General features: G+C 48.7%; 1 protein-coding gene across 1 annotated transcript in view; it reads right to left on the bottom strand.

The window, feature by feature from the left end:
• The window catches only part of LOC146822537 (N-acetylneuraminylgalactosylglucosyl-glucoside beta-1,4-N- acetylgalactosaminyltransferase 2-like), an 811,926-nt gene that overhangs the window by 123,661 nt on the left and 662,187 nt on the right, over window positions 1-26,078 (bottom strand). The window lies entirely within an intron of this gene.

Below are 26,078 nucleotides of genomic sequence, written 5' to 3'. Positions count from 1 at the left end.
AAGGATACGTTATTTCAGTCGTTTTGAGAACTACTGTTCACTTCACTTATCCTGTTCACAGTACACATGAGCATTTGAGAAAAGTGCAGCAATCATTTTCAAAGCGATATTTGTCTGTATGTATGCATTATTTCTTTATCATTAACCTAGCCGAGAGGCAGCGGGCACTATGCAGGGACAAAGTATATGAGGAATTTTAACACTGATATTTTTGCACCTCATTCTTTTGTGATTTTTTTTGTTATACTAATAAATTCAGTTATAATCATTAAAATGACAGATTAGCCTGATTTTTTGGCAACCCTTTAGTGAGAGTTCAAAAGAAAACAAGGATTAGTTACTTACCTGTAATCCTAGTTCACTTCCAGGGGTATCCTCATCAAAGTCATAAGCACTAGAATAATCCCGCCCATGCGCAGGACCCCGGAAACACAATCATATATGTGACCTACATATATGCATCTCTCTCTCTCTCTCTCTATATATATATATATATATATATATATATATATATATATATATATATATATATATATATATATATATATATATATATATATTCACTGAAAAAAACATAGGTTTCAGGGGTGTTATAGTTAGCTGGACATTTCCCTCGTACGAAACCCTAGAAATTCCCCTGTTATAGTTAGTTCAGCTAACTATAACTTGCGCCCCCGCAATACACTGCTGATGACGTCACATATTACATCACTCATGACATGGTCAGTGACATCACTGATGACATCACTGATGACATCTCAAATGACATCACTGATGACATCATCCATGTGATAAATTAGTGCATCTTCTCACACCCTAATTTAACCTTTGATACACCGACTCAAAATTTCAGACGGCCATTTTGAAAACCATAGATACTCCAATACCAATAACTACATACCCACTCATTAACTCTTAGGTTTACATACACCTCCACTCACTCACCTGTACAGTCACTCATACTGACAGTCCCTCCGTACAAGACTATCATATGCATTTATACACCTATATAGACACTCACACACCGCCAATCATCCATTGAGGTACTGACACACCTAGTCAGTCGTGCAAGTAATTAAACACAGTCGAATTTACTCACCTATACAGTTAAACACACTCAAGTTCACTTACTCATAAAAATAGTACCACATTCTTACGCTCTTATACAATCATTGATACAAGCACATACTCATCCATACAGCCACTCTCACAGTCACACACTCTCACATATACCCACTTATATACTCTTACACACATATATACTGCCTTTCACATATGTAGTTAGTCACACATGTACCACTGAGATATACATTCAATCCCTAACACACCCATACATGCACTCACCCAACCATACAGTTCATCACAGATGCAATCTTAAAACCATGCACCCATAGAAACACCCACTCACACATCTCTGCACAGAGTCACACACACCCTACCCACACAAACACTCAGGCACTCATACAGATACTCAGACAACCAATCAATAACCCATATAGACACTCATATAGGTATTCACAAAACCATGCAGCCACTTATACACCTACACACAGACACATACAGACATTCACACAGTTTAGTCACTAGTCTGCAGTAAGATACATTTAATGACTCACTTATAGAGTCAGTTACGCACCTAGAAAATCATCCATTCACACACTTGTACACCCACTCATTCTTCCACAGGTTCTTTCACTATAAATATATAAAACATATTTAAACTTTACAGAAACACACAGTCACTGGATGACGTCATCATTGATGTCATGAGTGATGCCATTTGAGATGTCATCAGTGATGTCATCAGTGATGTCACTGACCATGTCATGTGTGATGTAATATGTGACGTCATCAGCAGTGCATTGCGGGGGCGCAAGTTATAGTTAGCTCAACTAGCTATAACTGGGGAATTTCTAGGGTTTTGTACGAGGGAAATGTCCAGCTAACTATAACACCCCTGAAACCTATGGTTTTTTCAGTGAATTTCTAAGGTTTTTTAAATGCCAATTCCTAACTATAACGCCCCTGAAACCTTTGGTTTTTTCAGTGAATCATATATAATGTTCATTACAATCAGTTTTTGTTAACCAATAAGAATCATGTGTTTAAAAAACAGAAATATACACCCTACCTTTCAGTGTAGAAGGTTGTCAAACAACGAATGATTTCGTGTCTTTTTTCAAAATTGCATCTTAGCCACCATTTTAGAAACATCTTACTTTCCAAACTGCCATTTCATTTACAGAGACCATCTGAGTGCATCCAGACCTCCTTACAAGAGGCTTAGAGTGTGGATTGTGGGACACAGCTACATTTTCTGGAGCCAAAGGTATGCAGAAAACAAAGGCATTCACAAAGACCTAGGTTTGCCAAATGTAGACATTAAATGGATTGGACAGAGAGGGTTAAAATGGCACCAATTGATGTCATTGGTGAAATCCTTCATGCATATCCAACACCCTGACCTCATAATAGTGCACTGTGGTGGCAATGACCTAGGCACTTTGACTGGGGTAGGTCTGGAAATGCTTATGAAGGACACCTTTGCAGAACTGATTTCACTTTTCCCGAAAAACTGCCTTTGTGTATTCTAACATATGCCAAAGGCCGAAATGGAACTGGTCCGATCATTTTTGTCCACAGATTGAGAAAGCTAGGAAACATGTGAATAAATCTGTTTCTGCTTTTCTCCGAGACTACAGAATGGGGTCCATTTACAATAACAATCTGCGCTTTCATATGCAAGAGATGTATAGGAGAGATGGAGTACACTTTACTGATGAAGGAAACAGAGTCTTCCTCAACAACTTTAGACTCTGTATAGGTACTTACTTATAAGTACCAAAAACTCTCAATGAACACAACGGCTCTTTTTAGAGCCACTCAAGAACAAAACACTTAACCTTAATCTTTATCTCCCAACAATTTCATTTTTTTTCCCCTTGGATCCGCGAACCCAACGCGAGAGAATCCGTGCATCCAACGCGATAGGATGCGCGCACCGTGCACGCATTTCGCCGTTTTTTTTTTTAAAAGGAGGCACCAGGGGGTCCCTCTGGGACCCCCTAAGCACCTCTAGAGGGTCAGAGTATTTCCACTCTGCCCCCTTTATATGTTTTACACACTTATTCCCCTTGCTTCTTCAGCCTCACTTCTACCGAGGCAGAAAATGGCCGCCAACAGTTCCTGGTTTCGAATGTAGACAGACACTCGACAGCCAATTAACATTCAGCGCGTGATCAGGAGGGTGCGTGCTCGGTTAGGGGAGGGTGCGCTTATGGTGCTGGTAGGGGCCGCGGATCCTCCCCGGCCATAGATATTTATGTACTTTTAACTCTAATTTTCTCAGAAACTACTGAACGGATTCACACCATTTATGCAAAAGGCACGAACTGAGGACTACCTCTTTGCCAAATTTGGTGTCATTCCGTTCAGAGGTTCGGGCTGTAGCTGCGACAACAGATCCTATGGGAAATTGCATGGGGAAAACGCGTTTTGGGACCCCCCTTTTTTCTCGGCCCCCGCTTGACGAATCACCACGAAACTTTCAGGGTAGAAGTGGAGCGGAGCTGGGCAAAAGTTTGGAAAATTTCGCGAGGAACGTCAACCGGCGCCAGACTTATTGGGAATAGAATGTTGCGGATTTCCTATGGAAAATAGGTCCTTACTATAACTATCTACTGGCGACCGCCAGTAGATAATATATATATATATATATATATATATATATGAGAAGAAAAGGGTGCCCCCGTTATGAGAAGCACTCGCAGGAAGCACTCGTTGTTCAGGGAAGGCTTCTGCATTCACCGCGCCACCTTACGCGTTTCGGGCCACGCCCTTCGTCAGAGGTATGCTGTGCGCGGCTCACCAAACACATGACTCCAGGTAAATTCCCTCTTTTATTTCATATACAGAACACGACTCAGGTGAGTGTATCCAGAGCATTATGGGACTTGGAGTTCAACATTCAAACCCAGGTGGGCTGTTGGTGAGATACGAGTCACAGTTCTTACAGCACGATGATCGCACTTTTGAATCCTTCACCCTCCTCCTGCTCCTTGCCGTAACTGTTTCCAATGCCGGCGGAACCAAATTGCATGGCGGTGCTCCTCCCGACCTGGGCTTGGCCGTATTTATGAGAAGAAAAGGGTGCCCCCGTTATGAGAAACACTCGCAGGAAGCACTCGTTGTTCAGGGAAGGCTTCTGCATTCACCGCGCCACCTTACGCGTTTCGGGCCACGCCCTTCGTCAGAGGTATGCTGTGCGCGGCTCACCAAACACATGACTCCAGGTAAATTCCTTCTTTTATTTCATATACAGAACACGACTCAGGTGAGTGTATCCAGAGCATTATGGGACTTGGAGTTCAACATTCAAACCCAGGTGGGCTGTTGGTGAGATACGAGTCACAGTTCTTACAGCACGATGATCGCACTTTTGAATCCTTCACCCTCCTCCTGCTCCTTGCCGTAACTGTTTCCAATGCCGGCGGAACCAAATTGCATGGCGGTGCTCCTCCCGACCTGGGCTTGGCCGTATTTATGAGAAGAAAAGGGTGCCCCCGTTATGAGAAGCACTCGCAGGAAGCACTCGTTGTTCAGGGAAGGCTTCTGCATTCACCGCGCCACCTTACGCGTTTCGGGCCACGCCCTTCGTCAGAGGTATGCTGTGCGCGGCTCACCAAACACATGACTCCAGGTAAATTCCCTCTTTTATTTCATATACAGAACACGACTCAGGTGAGTGTATCCAGAGCATTATGGGACTTGGAGTTCAACATTCAAACCCAGGTGGGCTGTTGGTGAGATACGAGTCACAGTTCTTACAGCACGATGATCGCACTTTTGAATCCTTCACCCTCCTCCTGCTCCTTGCCGTAACTGTTTCCAATGCCGGCGGAACCAAATTGCATGGCGGTGCTCCTCCCGACCTGGGCTTGGCCGTATTTATGAGAAGAAAAGGGTGCCCCCGTTATGAGAAGCACTCGCAGGAAGCACTCGTTGTTCAGGGAAGGCTTCTGCATTCACCGCGCCACCTTACGTGTTTCGGGCCACGCCCTTCGTCAGAGGTATGCTGTGCGCGGCTCACCAAACACATGACTCCAGGTAAATTCCCTCTTTTATTTCATATACAGAACACAACTCAGGTGAGTGTATCCAGAGCATTATGGGACTTGGAGTTCAACATTCAAACCCAGGTGGGCTGTTGGTGAGATACGAGTCACAGTTCTTACAGCACGATGATCGCACTTTTGAATCCTTCACCCTCCTCCTGCTCCTTGCCGTAACTGTTTCCAATGCCGGCGGAACCAAATTGCATGGCGGTGCTCCTCCCGACCTGGGCTTGGCCGTATTTATGAGAAGAAAAGGGTGCCCCCGTTATGAGAAGCACTCGCAGGAAGCACTCGTTGTTCAGGGAAGGCTTCTGCATTCACCGCGCCACCTTACGCGTTTCGGGCCACGCCCTTCGTCAGAGGTATGCTGTGCGCGGCTCACCAAACACATGACTCCAGGTAAATTCCCTCTTTTATTTCATATACAGAACACGACTCAGGTGAGTGTATCCAGAGCATTATGGGACTTGGAGTTCAACATTCAAACCCAGGTGGGCTGTTGGTGAGATACGAGTCACAGTTCTTACAGCACGATGATCGCACTTTTGAATCCTTCACCCTCCTCCTGCTCCTTGCCGTAACTGTTTCCAATGCCGGCGGAACCAAATTGCATGGCGGTGCTCCTCCCGACCTGGGCTTGGCCGTATTTATGAGAAGAAAAGGGTGCCCCCGTTATGAGAAGCACTCGCAGGAAGCACTCGTTGTTCAGGGAAGGCTTCTGCATTCACCGCGCCACCTTACGCGTTTCGGGCCACGCCCTTCGTCAGAGGTATGCTGTGCGCGGCTCACCAAACACATGACTCCAGGTAAATTCCCTCTTTTATTTCATATACAGAACACGACTCAGGTGAGTGTATCCAGAGCATTATGGGACTTGGAGTTCAACATTCAAACCCAGGTGGGCTGTTGGTGAGATACGAGTCACAGTTCTTACAGCACGATGATCGCACTTTTGAATCCTTCACCCTCCTCCTGCTCCTTGCCGTAACTGTTTCCAATGCCGGCGGAACCAAATTGCATGGCGGTGCTCCTCCCGACCTGGGCTTGGCCGTATTTATGAGAAGAAAAGGGTGCCCCCGTTATGAGAAGCACTCGCAGGAAGCACTCGTTGTTCAGGGAAGGCTTCTGCATTCACCGCGCCACCTTACGCGTTTCGGGCCACGCCCTTCGTCAGAGGTATGCTGTGCGCGGCTCACCAAACACATGACTCCAGGTAAATTCCCTCTTTTATTTCATATACAGAACACGACTCAGGTGAGTGTATCCAGAGCATTATGGGACTTGGAGTTCAACATTCAAACCCAGGTGGGCTGTTGGTGAGATACGAGTCACAGTTCTTACAGCACGATGATCGCACTTTTGAATCCTTCACCCTCCTCCTGCTCCTTGCCGTAACTGTTTCCAATGCCGGCGGAACCAAATTGCATGGCGGTGCTCCTCCCGACCTGGGCTTGGCCGTATTTATGAGAAGAAAAGGGTGCCCCCGTTATGAGAAGCACTCGCAGGAAGCACTCGTTGTTCAGGGAAGGCTTCTGCATTCACCGCGCCACCTTACGCGTTTCGGGCCACGCCCTTCGTCAGAGGTATGCTGTGCGCGGCTCACCAAACACATGACTCCAGGTAAATTCCCTCTTTTATTTCATATACAGAACACGACTCAGGTGAGTGTATCCAGAGCATTATGGGACTTGGAGTTCAACATTCAAACCCAGGTGGGCTGTTGGTGAGATACGAGTCACAGTTCTTACAGCACGATGATCGCACTTTTGAATCCTTCACCCTCCTCCTGCTCCTTGCCGTAACTGTTTCCAATGCCGGCGGAACCAAATTGCATGGCGGTGCTCCTCCCGACCTGGGCTTGGCCGTATTTATGAGAAGAAAAGGGTGCCCCCGTTATGAGAAGCACTCGCAGGAAGCACTCGTTGTTCAGGGAAGGCTTCTGCATTCACCGCGCCACCTTACGCGTTTCGGGCCACGCCCTTCGTCAGAGGTATGCTGTGCGCGGCTCACCAAACACATGACTCCAGGTAAATTCCCTCTTTTATTTCATATACAGAACACGACTCAGGTGAGTGTATCCAGAGCATTATGGGACTTGGAGTTCAACATTCAAACCCAGGTGGGCTGTTGGTGAGATACGAGTCACAGTTCTTACAGCACGATGATCGCACTTTTGAATCCTTCACCCTCCTCCTGCTCCTTGCCGTAACTGTTTCCAATGCCGGCGGAACCAAATTGCATTGCGGTGCTCCTCCCGACCTGGGCTTGGCCGTATTTATGAGAAGAAAAGGGTGCCCCCGTTATGAGAAGCACTCGCAGGAAGCACTCGTTGTTCAGGGAAGGCTTCTGCATTCACCGCGCCACCTTACGCGTTTCGGGCCACGCCCTTCGTCAGAGGTATGCTGTGCGCGGCTCACCAAACACATGACTCCAGGTAAATTCCCTCTTTTATTTCATATACAGAACACGACTCAGGTGAGTGTATCCAGAGCATTATGGGACTTGGAGTTCAACATTCAAACCCAGGTGGGCTGTTGGTGAGATACGAGTCACAGTTCTTACAGCACGATGATCGCATTTTTGAATCCTTCACCCTCCTCCTGCTCCTTGCCGTAACTGTTTCCAATGCCGGCGGAACCAAATTGCATGGCGGTGCTCCTCCCGACCTGGGCTTGGCCGTATTTATGAGAAGAAAAGGGTGCCCCCGTTATGAGAAGCACTCGCAGGAAGCACTCGTTGTTCAGGGAAGGCTTCTGCATTCACCGCGCCACCTTACGCGTTTCGGGCCACGCCCTTCGTCAGAGGTATGCTGTGCGCGGCTCACCAAACACATGACTCCAGGTAAATTCCCTCTTTTATTTCATATACAGAACACGACTCAGGTGAGTGTATCCAGAGCATTATGGGACTTGGAGTTCAACATTCAAACCCAGGTGGGCTGTTGGTGAGATACGAGTCACAGTTCTTACAGCACGATGATCGCACTTTTGAATCCTTCACCCTCCTCCTGCTCCTTGCCGTAACTGTTTCCAATGCCGGCGGAACCAAATTGCATGGCGGTGCTCCTCCCGACCTGGGCTTGGCCGTATTTATGAGAAGAAAAGGGTGCCCCCGTTATGAGAAGCACTCGCAGGAAGCACTCGTTGTTCAGGGAAGGCTTCTGCATTCACCGCGCCACCTTACGCGTTTCGGGCCACGCCCTTCGTCAGAGGTATGCTGTGCGCGGCTCACCAAACACATGACTCCAGGTAAATTCCCTCTTTTATTTCATATACAGAACACGACTCAGGTGAGTGTATCCAGAGCATTATGGGACTTGGAGTTCAACATTCAAACCCAGGTGGGCTGTTGGTGAGATACGAGTCACAGTTCTTACAGCACGATGATCGCACTTTTGAATCCTTCACCCTCCTCCTGCTCCTTGCCGTAACTGTTTCCAATGCCGGCGGAACCAAATTGCATGGCGGTGCTCCTCCCGACCTGGGCTTGGCCGTATTTATGAGAAGAAAAGGGTGCCCCCGTTATGAGAAGCACTCGCAGGAAGCACTCGTTGTTCAGGGAAGGCTTCTGCATTCACCGCGCCACCTTACGCGTTTCGGGCCACGCCCTTCGTCAGAGGTATGCTGTGCGCGGCTCACCAAACACATGACTCCAGGTAAATTCCCTCTTTTATTTCATATACAGAACACGACTCAGGTGAGTGTATCCAGAGCATTATGGGACTTGGAGTTCAACATTCAAACCCAGGTGGGCTGTTGGTGAGATACGAGTCACAGTTCTTACAGCACGATGATCGCACTTTTGAATCCTTCAGCCTCCTCCTGCTCCTTGCCGTAACTGTTTCCAATGCCGGCGGAACCAAATTGCATGGCGGTGCTCCTCCCGACCTGGGCTTGGCCGTATTTATGAGAAGAAAAGGGTGCCCCCGTTATGAGAAGCACTCGCAGGAAGCACTCGTTGTTCAGGGAAGGCTTCTGCATTCACCGCGCCACCTTACGCGTTTCGGGCCACGCCCTTCGTCAGAGGTATGCTGTGCGCGGCTCACCAAACACATGACTCCAGGTAAATTCCCTCTTTTATTTCATATACAGAACACGACTCAGGTGAGTGTATCCAGAGCATTATGGGACTTGGAGTTCAACATTCAAACCCAGGTGGGCTGTTGGTGAGATACGAGTCACAGTTCTTACAGCACGATGATCGCACTTTTGAATCCTTCACCCTCCTCCTGCTCCTTGCCGTAACTGTTTCCAATGCCGGCGGAACCAAATTGCATGGCGGTGCTCCTCCCGACCTGGGCTTGGCCGTATTTATGAGAAGAAAAGGGTGCCCCCGTTATGAGAAGCACTCGCAGGAAGCACTCGTTGTTCAGGGAAGGCTTCTGCATTCACCGCGCCACCTTACGCGTTTCGGGCCACGCCCTTCGTCAGAGGTATGCTGTGCGCGGCTCACCAAACACATGACTCCAGGTAAATTCCCTCTTTTATTTCATATACAGAACACGACTCAGGTGAGTGTATCCAGAGCATTATGGGACTTGGAGTTCAACATTCAAACCCAGGTGGGCTGTTGGTGAGATACGAGTCACAGTTCTTACAGCACGATGATCGCATTTTTGAATCCTTCACCCTCCTCCTGCTCCTTGCCGTAACTGTTTCCAATGCCGGCGGAACCAAATTGCATGGCGGTGCTCCTCCCGACCTGGGCTTGGCCGTATTTATGAGAAGAAAAGGGTGCCCCTGTTATGAGAAGCACTCGCAGGAAGCACTCGTTGTTCAGGGAAGGCTTCTGCATTCACCGCGCCACCTTACGCGTTTCGGGCCACGCCCTTCGTCAGAGGTATGCTGTGCGCGGCTCACCAAACACATGACTCCAGGTAAATTCCCTCTTTTATTTCATATACAGAACACGACTCAGGTGAGTGTATCCAGAGCATTATGGGACTTGGAGTTCAACATTCAAACCCAGGTGGGCTGTTGGTGAGATACGAGTCACAGTTCTTACAGCACGATGATCGCACTTTTGAATCCTTCACCCTCCTCCTGCTCCTTGCCGTAACTGTTTCCAATGCCGGCGGAACCAAATTGCATGGCGGTGCTCCTCCCGACCTGGGCTTGGCCGTATTTATGAGAAGAAAAGGGTGCCCCCGTTATGAGAAGCACTCGCAGGAAGCACTCGTTGTTCAGGGAAGGCTTCTGCATTCACCGCGCCACCTTACGCGTTTCGGGCCACGCCCTTCGTCAGAGGTATGCTGTGCGCGGCTCACCAAACACATGACTCCAGGTAAATTCCCTCTTTTATTTCATATACAGAACACGACTCAGGTGAGTGTATCCAGAGCATTATGGGACTTGGAGTTCAACATTCAAACCCAGGTGGGCTGTTGGTGAGATACGAGTCACAGTTCTTACAGCACGATGATCGCACTTTTGAATCCTTCAGCCTCCTCCTGCTCCTTGCCGTAACTGTTTCCAATGCCGGCGGAACCAAATTGCATGGCGGTGCTCCTCCCGACCTGGGCTTGGCCGTATTTATGAGAAGAAAAGGGTGCCCCCGTTATGAGAAGCACTCGCAGGAAGCACTCGTTGTTCAGGGAAGGCTTCTGCATTCACCGCGCCACCTTACGCGTTTCGGGCCACGCCCTTCGTCAGAGGTATGCTGTGCGCGGCTCACCAAACACATGACTCCAGGTAAATTCCCTCTTTTATTTCATATACAGAACACGACTCAGGTGAGTGTATCCAGAGCATTATGGGACTTGGAGTTCAACATTCAAACCCAGGTGGGCTGTTGGTGAGATACGAGTCACAGTTCTTACAGCACGATGATCGCACTTTTGAATCCTTCACCCTCCTCCTGCTCCTTGCCGTAACTGTTTCCAATGCCGGCGGAACCAAATTGCATGGCGGTGCTCCTCCCGACCTGGGCTTGGCCGTATTTATGAGAAGAAAAGGGTGCCCCCGTTATGAGAAGCACTCGCAGGAAGCACTCGTTGTTCAGGGAAGGCTTCTGCATTCACCGCGCCACCTTACGCGTTTCGGGCCACGCCCTTCGTCAGAGGTATGCTGTGCGCGGCTCACCAAACACATGACTCCAGGTAAATTCCCTCTTTTATTTCATATACAGAACACGACTCAGGTGAGTGTATCCAGAGCATTATGGGACTTGGAGTTCAACATTCAAACCCAGGTGGGCTGTTGGTGAGATACGAGTCACAGTTCTTACAGCACGATGATCGCATTTTTGAATCCTTCACCCTCCTCCTGCTCCTTGCCGTAACTGTTTCCAATGCCGGCGGAACCAAATTGCATGGCGGTGCTCCTCCCGACCTGGGCTTGGCCGTATTTATGAGAAGAAAAGGGTGCCCCCGTTATGAGAAGCACTCGCAGGAAGCACTCGTTGTTCAGGGAAGGCTTCTGCATTCACCGCGCCACCTTACGCGTTTCGGGCCACGCCCTTCGTCAGAGGTATGCTGTGCGCGGCTCACCAAACACATGACTCCAGGTAAATTCCCTCTTTTATTTCATATACAGAACACGACTCAGGTGAGTGTATCCAGAGCATTATGGGACTTGGAGTTCAACATTCAAACCCAGGTGGGCTGTTGGTGAGATACGAGTCACAGTTCTTACAGCACGATGATCGCACTTTTGAATCCTTCACCCTCCTCCTGCTCCTTGCCGTAACTGTTTCCAATGCCGGCGGAACCAAATTGCATGGCGGTGCTCCTCCCGACCTGGGCTTGGCCGTATTTATGAGAAGAAAAGGGTGCCCCCGTTATGAGAAGCACTCGCAGGAAGCACTCGTTGTTCAGGGAAGGCTTCTGCATTCACCGCGCCACCTTACGCGTTTCGGGCCACGCCCTTCGTCAGAGGTATGCTGTGCGCGGCTCACCAAACACATGACTCCAGGTAAATTCCCTCTTTTATTTCATATACAGAACACGACTCAGGTGAGTGTATCCAGAGCATTATGGGACTTGGAGTTCAACATTCAAACCCAGGTGGGCTGTTGGTGAGATACGAGTCACAGTTCTTACAGCACGATGATCGCACTTTTGAATCCTTCACCCTCCTCCTGCTCCTTGCCGTAACTGTTTCCAATGCCGGCGGAACCAAATTGCATGGCGGTGCTCCTCCCGACCTGGGCTTGGCCGTATTTATGAGAAGAAAAGGGTGCCCCCGTTATGAGAAGCACTCGCAGGAAGCACTCGTTGTTCAGGGAAGGCTTCTGCATTCACCGCGCCACCTTACGCGTTTCGGGCCACGCCCTTCGTCAGAGGTATGCTGTGCGCGGCTCACCAAACACATGACTCCAGGTAAATTCCCTCTTTTATTTCATATACAGAACACGACTCAGGTGAGTGTATCCAGAGCATTATGGGACTTGGAGTTCAACATTCAAACCCAGGTGGGCTGTTGGTGAGATACGAGTCACAGTTCTTACAGCACGATGATCGCACTTTTGAATCCTTCACCCTCCTCCTGCTCCTTGCCGTAACTGTTTCCAATGCCGGCGGAACCAAATTGCATGGCGGTGCTCCTCCCGACCTGGGCTTGGCCGTATTTATGAGAAGAAAAGGGTGCCCCCGTTATGAGAAGCACTCGCAGGAAGCACTCGTTGTTCAGGGAAGGCTTCTGCATTCACCGCGCCACCTTACGCGTTTCGGGCCACGCCCTTCGTCAGAGGTATGCTGTGCGCGGCTCACCAAACACATGACTCCAAGTAAATTCCCTCTTTTATTTCATATACAGAACACGACTCAGGTGAGTGTATCCAGAGCATTATGGGACTTGGAGTTCAACATTCAAACCCAGGTGGGCTGTTGGTGAGATACGAGTCACAGTTCTTACAGCACGATGATCGCACTTTTGAATCCTTCACCCTCCTCCTGCTCCTTGCCGTAACTGTTTCCAATGCCGGCGGAACCAAATTGCATGGCGGTGCTCCTCCCGACCTGGGCTTGGCCGTATTTATGAGAAGAAAAGGGTGCCCCCGTTATGAGAAGCACTCGCAGGAAGCACTCGTTGTTCAGGGAAGGCTTCTGCATTCACCGCGCCACCTTACGCGTTTCGGGCCACGCCCTTCGTCAGAGGTATGCTGTGCGCGGCTCACCAAACACATGACTCCAGGTAAATTCCCTCTTTTATTTCATATACAGAACACGACTCAGGTGAGTGTATCCAGAGCATTATGGGACTTGGAGTTCAACATTCAAACCCAGGTGGGCTGTTGGTGAGATACGAGTCACAGTTCTTACAGCACGATGATCGCACTTTTGAATCCTTCACCCTCCTCCTGCTCCTTGCCGTAACTGTTTCCAATGCCGGCGGAACCAAATTGCATGGCGGTGCTCCTCCCGACCTGGGCTTGGCCGTATTTATGAGAAGAAAAGGGTGCCCCCGTTATGAGAAGCACTCGCAGGAAGCATTCGTTGTTCAGGGAAGGCTTTTCTTCTCATAAATACGGCCAAGCCCAGGTCGGGAGGAGCACCGCCATGCAATTTGGTTCCGCCGGCATTGGAAACAGTTACGGCAAGGAGCAGGAGGAGGGTGAAGGATTCAAAAGTGCGATCATCGTGCTGTAAGAACTGTGACTCGTATCTCACCAACAGCCCACCTGGGTTTGAATGTTGAACTCCAAGTCCCATAATGCTCTGGATACACTCACCTGAGTCGTGTTCTGTATATGAAATAAAAGAGGGAATTTACCTGGAGTCATGTGTTTGGTGAGCCGCGCACAGCATACCTCTGACGAAGGGCGTGGCCCGAAACGCGTAAGGTGGCGCGGTGAATGCAGAAGCCTTCCCTGAACAACGAGTGCTTCCTGCGAGTGCTTCTCATAACGGGGGCACCCTTTTCTTCTCATAAATACGGCCAAGCCCAGGTCGGGAGGAGCACCGCCATGCAATTTGGTTCCGCCGGCATTGGAAACAGTTACGGCAAGGAGCAGGAGGAGGGTGAAGGATTCAAAAGTGCGATCATCGTGCTGTAAGAACTGTGACTCGTATCTCACCAACAGCCCACCTGGGTTTGAATGTTGAACTCCAAGTCCCATAATGCTCTGGATACACTCACCTGAGTCGTGTTCTGTATATGAAATAAAAGAGGGAATTTACCTGGAGTCATGTGTTTGGTGAGCCGCGCACAGCATACCTCTGACGAAGGGCGTGGCCCGAAACGCGTAAGGTGGCGCGGTGAATGCAGAAGCCTTCCCTGAACAACGAGTGCTTCCTGCGAGTGCTTCTCATAACGGGGGCACCCTTTTCTTCTCATAAATACGGCCAAGCCCAGGTCGGGAGGAGCACCGCCATGCAATTTGGTTCCGCCGGCATTGGAAACAGTTACGGCAAGGAGCAGGAGGAGGGTGAAGGATTCAAAAGTGCGATCATCGTGCTGTAAGAACTGTGACTCGTATCTCACCAACAGCCCACCTGGGTTTGAATGTTGAACTCCAAGTCCCATAATGCTCTGGATACACTCACCTGAGTCGTGTTCTGTATATGAAATAAAAGAGGGAATTTACCTGGAATCATGTGTTTGGTGAGCCGCGCACAGCATACCTCTGACGAAGGGCGTGGCCCGAAACGCGTAAGGTGGCGCGGTGAATGCAGAAGCCTTCCCTGAACAACGAGTGCTTCCTGCGAGTGCTTCTCATAACGGGGGCACCCTTTTCTTCTCATAAATACGGCCAAGCCCAGGTCGGGAGGAGCACCGCCATGCAATTTGGTTCCGCCGGCATTGGAAACAGTTACGGCAAGGAGCAGGAGGAGGGTGAAGGATTCAAAAGTGCGATCATCGTGCTGTAAGAACTGTGACTCGTATCTCACCAACAGCCCACCTGGGTTTGAATGTTGAACTCCAAGTCCCATAATGCTCTGGATACACTCACCTGAGTCGTGTTCTGTATATGAAATAAAAGAGGGAATTTACCTGGAGTCATGTGTTTGGTGAGCCGCGCACAGCATACCTCTGACGAAGGGCGTGGCCCGAAACGCGTAAGGTGGCGCGGTGAATGCAGAAGCCTTCCCTGAACAACGAGTGCTTCCTGCGAGTGCTTCTCATAACGGGGGCACCCTTTTCTTCTCATAAATACGGCCAAGCCCAGGTCGGGAGGAGCACCGCCATGCAATTTGGTTCCGCCGGCATTGGAAACAGTTACGGCAAGGAGCAGGAGGAGGGTGAAGGATTCAAAAGTGCGATCATCGTGCTGTAAGAACTGTGACTCGTATCTCACCAACAGCCCACCTGGGTTTGAATGTTGAACTCCAAGTCCCATAATGCTCTGGATACACTCACCTGAGTCGTGTTCTGTATATGAAATAAAAGAGGGAATTTACCTGGAGTCATGTGTTTGGTGAGCCGCGCACAGCATACCTCTGACGAAGGGCGTGGCCCGAAACGCGTAAGGTGGCGCGGTGAATGCAGAAGCCTTCCCTGAACAACGAGTGCTTCCTGCGAGTGCTTCTCATAACGGGGGCACCCTTTTCTTCTCATAAATACGGCCAAGCCCAGGTCGGGAGGAGCACCGCCATGCAATTTGGTTCCGCCGGCATTGGAAACAGTTACGGCAAGGAGCAGGAGGAGGGTGAAGGATTCAAAAGTGCGATCATCGTGCTGTAAGAACTGTGACTCGTATCTCACCAACAGCCCACCTGGGTTTGAATGTTGAACTCCAAGTCCCATAATGCTCTGGATACACTCACCTGAGTCGTGTTCTGTATATGAAATAAAAGAGGGAATTTACCTGGAGTCATGTGTTTGGTGAGCCGCGCACAGCATACCTCTGACGAAGGGCGTGGCCCGAAACGCGTAAGGTGGCGCGGTGAATGCAGAAGCCTTCCCTGAACAACGAGTGCTTCCTGCGAGTGCTTCTCATAACGGGGGCACCCTTTTCTTCTCATAAATACGGCCAAGCCCAGGTCGGGAGGAGCACCGCCATGCAATTTGGTTCCGCCGGCATTGGAAACAGTTACGGCAAGGAGCAGGAGGAGGGTGAAGGATTCAAAAGTGCGATCATCGTGCTGTAAGAACTGTGACTCGTATCTCACCAACAGCCCACCTGGGTTTGAATGTTGAACTCCAAGTCCCATAATGCTCTGGATACACTCACCTGAGTCGTGTTCTGTATATGAAATAAAAGAGGGAATTTACCTGGAGTCATGTGTTTGGTGAGCCGCGCACAGCATACCTCTGACGAAGGACGTGGCCCGAAACGCGTAAGTTGGCGCGGTGAATGCAGAAGCCTTCCCTGAACAACGAGTGCTTCCTGCGAGTGCTTCTCATAACGGGGGAACCCTTTTCTTCTCATAAATACGGCCAAGCCCAGGTCGGGAGGAGCACCGCCATGCAATTTGGTTCCGCCGGCATTGGAAACAGTTACGGCAAGGAGCAGGAGGAGGGTGAAGGATTCAAAAGTGCGATCATCGTGCTGTAAGAACTGTGACTCGTATCTCACCAACAGCCCACCTGGGTTTGAATGTTGAACTCCAAGTCCCATAATGCTCTGGATACACTCACCTGAGTCGTGTTCTGTATATGAAATAAAAGAGGGAATTTACCTGGAGTCATGTGTTTGGTGAGCTGCGCACAGCATACCTCTGACGAAGGGCGTGGCCCGAAACGCGTAAGGTGGCGCGGTGAATGCAGAAGCCTTCCCTGAACAACGAGTGCTTCCTGCGAGTGCTTCTCATAACGGGGGCACCCTTTTCTTCTCATAAATACGGCCAAGCCCAGGTCGGGAGGAGCACCGCCATGCAATTTGGTTCCGCCGGCATTGGAAACAGTTACGGCAAGGAGCAGGAGGAGGGTGAAGGATTCAAAAGTGCGATCATCGTGCTGTAAGAACTGTGACTCGTATCTCACCAACAGCCCACCTGGGTTTGAATGTTGAACTCCAAGTCCCATAATGCTCTGGATACACTCACCTGAGTCGTGTTCTGTATATGAAATAAAAGAGGGAATTTACCTGGAGTCATGTGTTTGGTGAGCCGCGCACAGCATACCTCTGACGAAGGGCGTGGCCCGAAACGCGTAAGGTGGCGCGGTGAATGCAGAAGCCTTCCCTGAACAACGAGTGCTTCCTGCGAGTGCTTCTCATAACGGGGGCACCCTTTTCTTCTCATAAATACGGCCAAGCCCAGGTCGGGAGGAGCACCGCCATGCAATTTGGTTCCACCGGCATTGGAAACAGTTACGGCAAGGAGCAGGAGGAGGGTGAAGGATTCAAAAGTGCGATCATCGTGCTGTAAGAACTGTGACTCGTATCTCACCAACAGCCCACCTGGGTTTGAATGTTGAACTCCAAGTCCCATAATGCTCTGGATACACTCACCTGAGTCGTGTTCTGTATATGAAATAAAAGAGGGAATTTACCTGGAGTCATGTGTTTGGTGAGCCGCGCACAGCATACCTCTGACGAAGGGCGTGGCCCGAAACGCGTAAGGTGGCGCGGTGAATGCAGAAGCCTTCCCTGAACAACGAGTGCTTCCTGCGAGTGCTTCTCATAACGGGGGCACCCTTTTCTTCTCATAAATACGGCCAAGCCCAGGTCGGGAGGAGCACCGCAATGCAATTTGGTTCCGCCGGCATTGGAAACAGTTACGGCAAGGAGCAGGAGGAGGGTGAAGGATTCAAAAGTGCGATCATCGTGCTGTAAGAACTGTGACTCGTATCTCACCAACAGCCCACCTGGGTTTGAATGTTGAACTCCAAGTCCCATAATGCTCTGGATACACTCACCTGAGTCGTGTTCTGTATATGAAATAAAAGAGGGAATTTACCTGGAGTCATGTGTTTGGTGAGCCGCGCACAGCATACCTCTGACGAAGGGCGTGGCCCGAAACGCGTAAGGTGGCGCGGTGAATGCAGAAGCCTTCCCTGAACAACGAGTGCTTCCTGCGAGTGCTTCTCATAACGGGGGCACCCTTTTCTTCTCATAAATACGGCCAAGCCCAGGTCGGGAGGAGCACCGCCATGCAATTTGGTTCCGCCGGCATTGGAAACAGTTACGGCAAGGAGCAGGAGGAGGGTGAAGGATTCAAAAGTGCGATCATCGTGCTGTAAGAACTGTGACTCGTATCTCACCAACAGCCCACCTGGGTTTGAATGTTGAACTCCAAGTCCCATAATGCTCTGGATACACTCACCTGAGTCGTGTTCTGTATATGAAATAAAAGAGGGAATTTACCTGGAGTCATGTGTTTGGTGAGCCGCGCACAGCATACCTCTGACGAAGGGCGTGGCCCGAAACGCGTAAGGTGGCGCGGTGAATGCAGAAGCCTTCCCTGAACAATGAGTGCTTCCTGCGAGTGCTTCTCATAACGGGGGCACCCTTTTCTTCTCATAAATACGGCCAAGCCCAGGTCGGGAGGAGCACCGCCATGCAATTTGGTTCCACCGGCATTGGAAACAGTTACGGCAAGGAGCAGGAGGAGGGTGAAGGATTCAAAAGTGCGATCATCGTGCTGTAAGAACTGTGACTCGTATCTCACCAACAGCCCACCTGGGTTTGAATGTTGAACTCCAAGTCCCATAATGCTCTGGATACACTCACCTGAGTCGTGTTCTGTATATGAAATAAAAGAGGGAATTTACCTGGAGTCATGTGTTTGGTGAGCCGCGCACAGCATACCTCTGACGAAGGGCGTGGCCCGAAACGCGTAAGGTGGCGCGGTGAATGCAGAAGCCTTCCCTGAACAACGAGTGCTTCCTGCGAGTGCTTCTCATAACGGGGGCACCCTTTTCTTCTCATAAATACGGCCAAGCCCAGGTCGGGAGGAGCACCGCCATGCAATTTGGTTCCGCCGGCATTGGAAACAGTTACGGCAAGGAGCAGGAGGAGGGTGAAGGATTCAAAAGTGCGATCATCGTGCTGTAAGAACTGTGACAAGTATCTCACCAACAGCCCACCTGGGTTTGAATGTTGAACTCCAAGTCCCATAATGCTCTGGATACACTCACCTGAGTCGTGTTCTGTATATGAAATAAAAGAGGGAATTTACCTGGAGTCATGTGTTTGGTGAGCCGCTCACAGCATACCTCTGACGAAGGGCGTGGCCCGAAACGCGTAAGGTGGCGCGGTGAATGCAGAAGCCTTCCCTGAACAACGAGTGCTTCCTGCGAGTGCTTCTCATAACGGGGGCACCCTTTTCTTCTCATAAATACGGCCAAGCCCAGGTCGGGAGGAGCACCGCCATGCAATTTGGTTCCGCCGGCATTGGAAACAGTTACGGCAAGGAGCAGGAGGAGGGTGAAGGATTCAAAAGTGCGATCATCGTGCTGTAAGAACTGTGACTCGTATCTCACCAACAGCCCACCTGGGTTTGAATGTTGAACTCCAAGTCCCATAATGCTCTGGATACACTCACCTGAGTCGTGTTCTGTATATGAAATAAAAGAGGGAATTTACCTGGAGTCATGTGTTTGGTGAGCCGCGCACAGCATACCTCTGACGAAGGGCGTGGCCCGAAACGCGTAAGGTGGCGCGGTGAATGCAGAAGCCTTCCCTGAACAACGAGTGCTTCTCATAACGGGGGCACCCTTTTCTTCTCATAAATACGGCCAAGCCCAGGTCGGGAGGAGCACCGCCATGCAATTTGGTTCCGCCGGCATTGGAAACAGTTATGGCAAGGAGCAGGAGGAGGGTGAAGGATTCAAAAGTGCGATCATCGTGCTGTAAGAACTGTGACTCGTATCTCACCAACAGCCCACCTGGGTTTGAATGTTGAACTCCAAGTCCCATAATGCTCTGGATACACTCACCTGAGTCGTGTTCTGTATATGAAATAAAAGAGGGAATTTACCTGGAGTCATGTGTTTGGTGAGCCGCGCACAGCATACCTCTGACGAAGGGCGTGGCCCGAAACGCGTAAGGTGGCGCGGTGAATGCAGAAGCCTTCCCTGAACAACGAGTGCTTCCTGCGAGTGCTTCTCATAACGGGGGCACCCTTTTCTTCTCATAAATACGGCCAAGCCCAGGTCGGGAGGAGCACCGCCATGCAATTTGGTTCCGCCGGCATTGGAAACAGTTACGGCAAGGAGCAGGAGGAGGGTGAAGGATTCAAAAGTGCGATCATCGTGCTGTAAGAACAGTGACTCGTATCTCACCAACAGCCCACCTGGGTTTGAATGTTGAACTCCAAGTCCCATAATGCTCTGGATACACTCACCTGAGTCGTGTTCTGTATATGAAATAAAAGAGGGAATTTACCTGGAGTCATGTGTTTGGTGAGCCGCGCACAGCATACCTCTGACGAAGGGCGTGGCCCGAAACGCGTAAGGTGGCGCGGTGAATGCAGAAGCCTTCCCTGAACAACGAGTGCTTCCTGCGAGTGCTTCTCATAACGGGGGCACCCTTTTCTTCTCATAAATACGGCCAAGCCCAGGTCGGGAGGAGCACCGCCATGCAATTTGGTTCCGCCGGCATTGGAAACAGTTACGGCAAGGAGCAGGAGGAGGGTGAAGGATTCAAAAGTGCGATCATCGTGCTGTAAGAACTGTGACTCGTATCTCACCAACAGCCCACCTGGGTTTGAATGTTGAACTCCAAGTCCCATAATGCTCTGGATACACTCACCTGAGTCGTGTTCTGTATATGAAATAAAAGAGGGAATTTACCTGGAGTCATGTGTTTGGTGAGCCGCGCACAGCATACCTCTGACGAAGGGCGTGGCCCGAAACGCGTAAGGTGGCGCGGTGAATGCAGAAGCCTTCCCTGAACAACGAGTGCTTCCTGCGAGTGCTTCTCATAACGGGGGCACCCTTTTCTTCTCATAAATACGGCCAAGCCCAGGTCGGGAGGAGCACCGCCATGCAATTTGGTTCCGCCGGCATTGGAAACAGTTACGGCAAGGAGCAGGAGGAGGGTGAAGGATTCAAAAGTGCGATCATCGTGCTGTAAGAACTGTGACTCGTATCTCACCAACAGCCCACCTGGGTTTGAATGTTGAACTCCAAGTCCCATAATGCTCTGGATACACTCACCTGAGTCGTGTTCTGTATATGAAATAAAAGAGGGAATTTACCTGGAGTCATGTGTTTGGTGAGCCGCGCACAGCATACCTCTGACGAAGGGCGTGGCCCGAAACGCGTAAGGTGGCGCGGTGAATGCAGAAGCCTTCCCTGAACAACGAGTGCTTCCTGCGAGTGCTTCTCATAACGGGGGCACCCTTTTCTTCTCATATATATATATATATATATTACCTACTGGCGGTCGCCAGTAGGTAGTTATAGTTAGGACCCCTTTTCCATAGGAAATCCGCAACATTCTATTTTGAATAACTTTGGCGCCGGTCGATGAATCCTCGCGAATTTCTCAAAATAGGTGGGGCGCTACGCTCCGCTCCTACCCTGAAAGTCTCGGGGGGATTCGTCAAGCGGGGGCTGAGATAAAAGGGGGGTCCCAAAACGCGTTTTTCCCATGCATTTTTCCATAGGACCTTTAGAACGAGCTACAGCCCGAACGGCTGAACAGAATTACTAGAAATTTGGCAGAGAGGTAGCCATAAGGTCAAGGAAGTGCCTTTTGCAGGTCTGGTGTAAATCTGTTCAGTATTTCCTGAGTAAATAGCATTTAAAAGCATATATATATGTGGGCGGAGCCTAACCACACATCTCATCCTGAGATCTGATTGGCTGTCAGCACTTCATCCAAGAAGTGTTGGCAGCCATCTTGGGACAAATATACATGATAGCATCTCATTAAAAAGCATTGCAGTTAATAGAAGGTTTTAAGACTTTAGTTACATTATAAATCATTTGTTGATGGTACCATACTCATTTTAGGAATTGTGGTATGTTCTAAGGTGATTTCACCATGTGAAAAAGCCTTCTGCTGGGATATCATGATTGAGAGAAAAATATTTTCTCATGCTTTTACCACAGAGGTTTGGAAGGTGATCTATAGGCTAAACTGAGAGCTTATTTTCTGTAAATTCACATTATCTTTCTCAGTCATGTGAGAATGAAGTCTGATATTCTCAGTAAAACATGTACATCCAACAAGGGCAGAGACTGTCAGTTGATTCCTTTGTGTTCTACTGCAGCTTCCCAGAGTGTTCCAAAGAACTACTAGAGCGCTAACAGTCCTACTTATGATAAACGTATGGCACACCTGAAGCCATCTTGCTTGGATTAAAGTGGTAACTCTTAAAACATTTAATTTAAAAAGGAACAAAATGAGGGGGTTCATTTTTCCATAAAAAGTATGATTAGTGCTGCAGAAAGAAAAATTAGGGCACATTTTGAGTGACTTCTCAAATCCTCTTCTATTTCATTAAAAAATTCTGACATGCAGACTGAAACATGCCCTTTCAATACCAGCAGCAGTTTTCCCTGGTGAGCAGTAGCTTTACTACAGTGATCTAATGAGCAAAAAGAGTGCTAACATTCTGAATTTATGGCAAATGTGTGACACATCTGAATGCCTTCTTGATGGAATCAAAGTAAAAAACTGAAAGTATTTCCTATTGAGGAGACTGCAGTAAATGAGGAAATTAGGAAACTTCATAACAAATAAGTCTCCCAAGATGGCCACCAGAGACAAAAGAGCCCAAATGTAGCCCAAATATCACCCAGATGTAGCCCAAGTATAGCCCAATGACAGAATGTCCCAGAATGTTCTTAAAAACAACTAGAGCGCTTACTGTCTTCATTATGACAAAAGTATGGCACACCTGAAGCCATCTTGATTGGAATAAACTGGTAACACTTAAAACATTTAATTTAAAAAGGAACACAATGAGGACGTTCATTTTGCCATAGAAATTATGATTAATACTGAAGAAAGAAAATGAGGGCACATTTTGAGTGACTTCTCAAATCCTCTTCTATTTCATTAAAAAATTCTGACATGCAGACTGAAACATGCACTTTTAATACCAGGAGCAGACTTCCATGGTGGAGTAGTTTTACTACAGTGATCTAATGAGCAACTAGAGTGCTAACATTCAGAATTTATGGCAAATGTGTGACATATCTGAATACCTTCATGATGGAATCAAAGTAAAAAACTGAAAGCATTTCCTACTGAGGAGACTGCAGTACATGAGGAAATTAGGAAACTTCATAACAAATAAATCTCCCAAGATGGCCACCGGAGACAAAAGAGCCCAAATGTAGCCCAATATCAACCAGATGTAGCCCAAATATAGCCCAATGACAGAAGTGTGCAAAACACTTATTATTTTGTGTTTTTGCAGTGTTATATAGTGCAGACTTGTCAGGTATTGGAGTGCTTTACATGAGCATTGGTTACATCACACAAGAACAAATTCATTTTGGTTGTAGACATGGGGAGACTAAGTGATTTGACCAGAATCACAGAATGTCGAGCTGAAGCAGAAACTTCAACCTGGTTCCCCAGTTGCAAAGTCTGCAGTTCTGGAAGTAACACCACATCCTCTCCCCTAAGTGCAACATTTAATCAAGTGGTCAACTGGATAAAAAAACATAAAGATAACAAATAATTTAAAAGTGCTTTGTCGCTATTTGAAAACTCAGAAAATATGTCCTTATTTTAGTCTTTTAGAGCACTAACCATAATTTTGATGCCAATAAGACCCTCTCATATATGTAATTTCTAAAGGAAATGCTCTAGGTATTACAGTTTTGATTACATCAAGATGATGTCAGGCGTTCCACACTTTTGTAATAAATATAGAATGTTAGCAATCTAGTTGTTCATTAGGATACTGTTGAGAGGCAGAGGCCAGGGGCACGGACTCTGAAAATTGAAGGCAGGTAGGAGGGTGCAAAGGCAACAATTTAACCACACTGAGCAGGCAGGAAGGGCCGTGGAAGCACAACAGACTATGGAGGGCAGTGGAAAGGGGGGCAGGGGCAACAAACCAACAATACAGGACTTGCAAGAGAGGCTGTTGGAGGGAAGATCTATTACGGGTCAAGGAAGCTAGGGGCGGTCCCCAGATCCCCGGGAGCCACCACAGAACTGAGCAGGAGAGTGAGTCAGGGACAAAAGGGGCACCTTAATTTGAGCCGGGGTGCCTAGGAACGCTTGCTCCAAAAATGAAGAAAACAGACATATGAGACATGGAATTGGAGGCAGAATACAATGGCAGTTTAATGAGAAGATGCAACTTCAAAGAAACCGCAGAATAGAGACATAAAGTACAAAAAACAGAATCCAGATAATCATACAGCTGTCATAATATTCTCTGTATCTCAATTAATGTACTGACAGAGAGAGAGAGAAAACACATCTATAAATGCATCATGAGAAACAAGTTACACCAAGGAAAATGTTACCTAGGAACACTCACGTTTACTCTTAGAGCAAGCATTCCTGCAATTACAATACAAAATCTTTGAAATGCAAAAGTAAAGAGAACAATGGTTAAACATAACATGACATTTCATATAGGTAAAATAGAATAAGATACTTCAAGCAAAGCAGAGCAAGACATTTTAAGCAAAGGAAGACAAGAGCTCCCAGCTCTTGGGGAAAACCTGCACTGCCTGTTAACCTACATACAGACGGCGAGGTAGTCCGTCGATATCTGTGGGTGCTCCCTTTTTATATCATTTTGTGGGCTCCTTTGCACGCTACATCTACCTACGCATGCTACCCAAAAGCTTCGACTGCAGATTTTACCAGACATTTCGTCATTTACCCACTTAATGCTGACAATGGACTGGGTGAAAAGGTCAGTCTCTCAGGCCAATCGCTTATCGTAAGTTCCATAGAGCAAGCAGAAAATAATGGGTATTGTACGGGAATTCAATATATTCATGTATAAAATCTCCTCAGTTCTCCTAACTTGACGCTCTGCGGTTGCCACTTCCTTAAAAGCGGGAAACCTGCCCAGGAAGCAAGTACCAGTCCAGGATGCAGCCTACTGTATGTCGACAGCTTCAGGGGGATGTTGAACTTTGATACCAAGCACGGAGCACTCGGGTAGGGTGGGGGCTACTAGTTTGGATCAGAAGGCCTCGCAGACCTGCCTTCAGACTGCTATACACTAAAATTGCAGAGCTATGGTCAATTTAACAAAGAGGCCTACATATTGAACAGAAGGGCCTACACAGGGGTTTTATGCTGGCTGAGTGGTAAGGATGTCTCAGGATAATTATATAGCAATACAGGACCCGCTGGTCAATTTAATACGGCCTACAAATGCAGCTGGCAGGGCAAGGACAAGGGTCTCATACTTCAGGTGTGGACAGAACGGGCCAGGGGCCCCCTGTGATACAAAATCTACCCTCCTTCAAGGCTGTGGCAATGTAATAGACCATTGTGGGCAGAAGGAAGAGGCAATGGTAGTACAACCATACATGCCAACAGACCCGATTCAGCCAGGAAACGTCCAATGTTTTTAAGCTCAAATGGGCTTTATTTGATCTGTCTCCTGTCTACAATATCCTCTTTTTCAATGTAACTCAAAGGGGAAAATCAATACCCCATTTGTTTTTCAAAATCTCCCTCTTACCAAGTTCAAAATGTTCGCAAGTATGGTACATTGGATCATGGAAGGAAATGGGATAGGGACATGGACTTGGATAACAGAGGACAGGAGGGACATGGAGAGGTGCACCAAACTGACCCTGCAGGGCAGGCATCAGGGTTTGCAGCAGCACAATACACCACACAGGGCATGCAGGACGGGAGTGCAGCACAACAATCCATAGAAAGCAAGAGGGAGGGGACAGGACCATGCACATGGACAACAGAGAACAGAGGGGCAAGAGGCAATGGTAGCTAGCTGACCATAATGGACAGACAGGAGAGAAAGCTGCAGCATAACAGACCATAAAGGGCAGGAGGGACGGATCAGGGGCATTACAATGGAACAGACAAGCCAGGAGGGAGGGAGTAGGGCTGGGGGCAAGGGGGCAGGGCAGGAGCAGCAAGATAGCCATGGAGGTCAGGCAGGATGGGCACTAGAAGCAAGACACACCATGAAGAGCAACAGTGAGACTGTGATGGCATACACACAGACCATGGAGG

The sequence above is a fragment of the Triturus cristatus genome, chromosome 6 (assembly GCF_964204655.1).
Source record: "Triturus cristatus chromosome 6, aTriCri1.1, whole genome shotgun sequence".
Lineage (NCBI taxonomy): Eukaryota > Metazoa > Chordata > Amphibia > Caudata > Salamandridae > Triturus > Triturus cristatus.
Note: the sequence above shows the minus strand (reverse complement) of the source record. Positions and strands in the feature narration are given on the sequence as shown.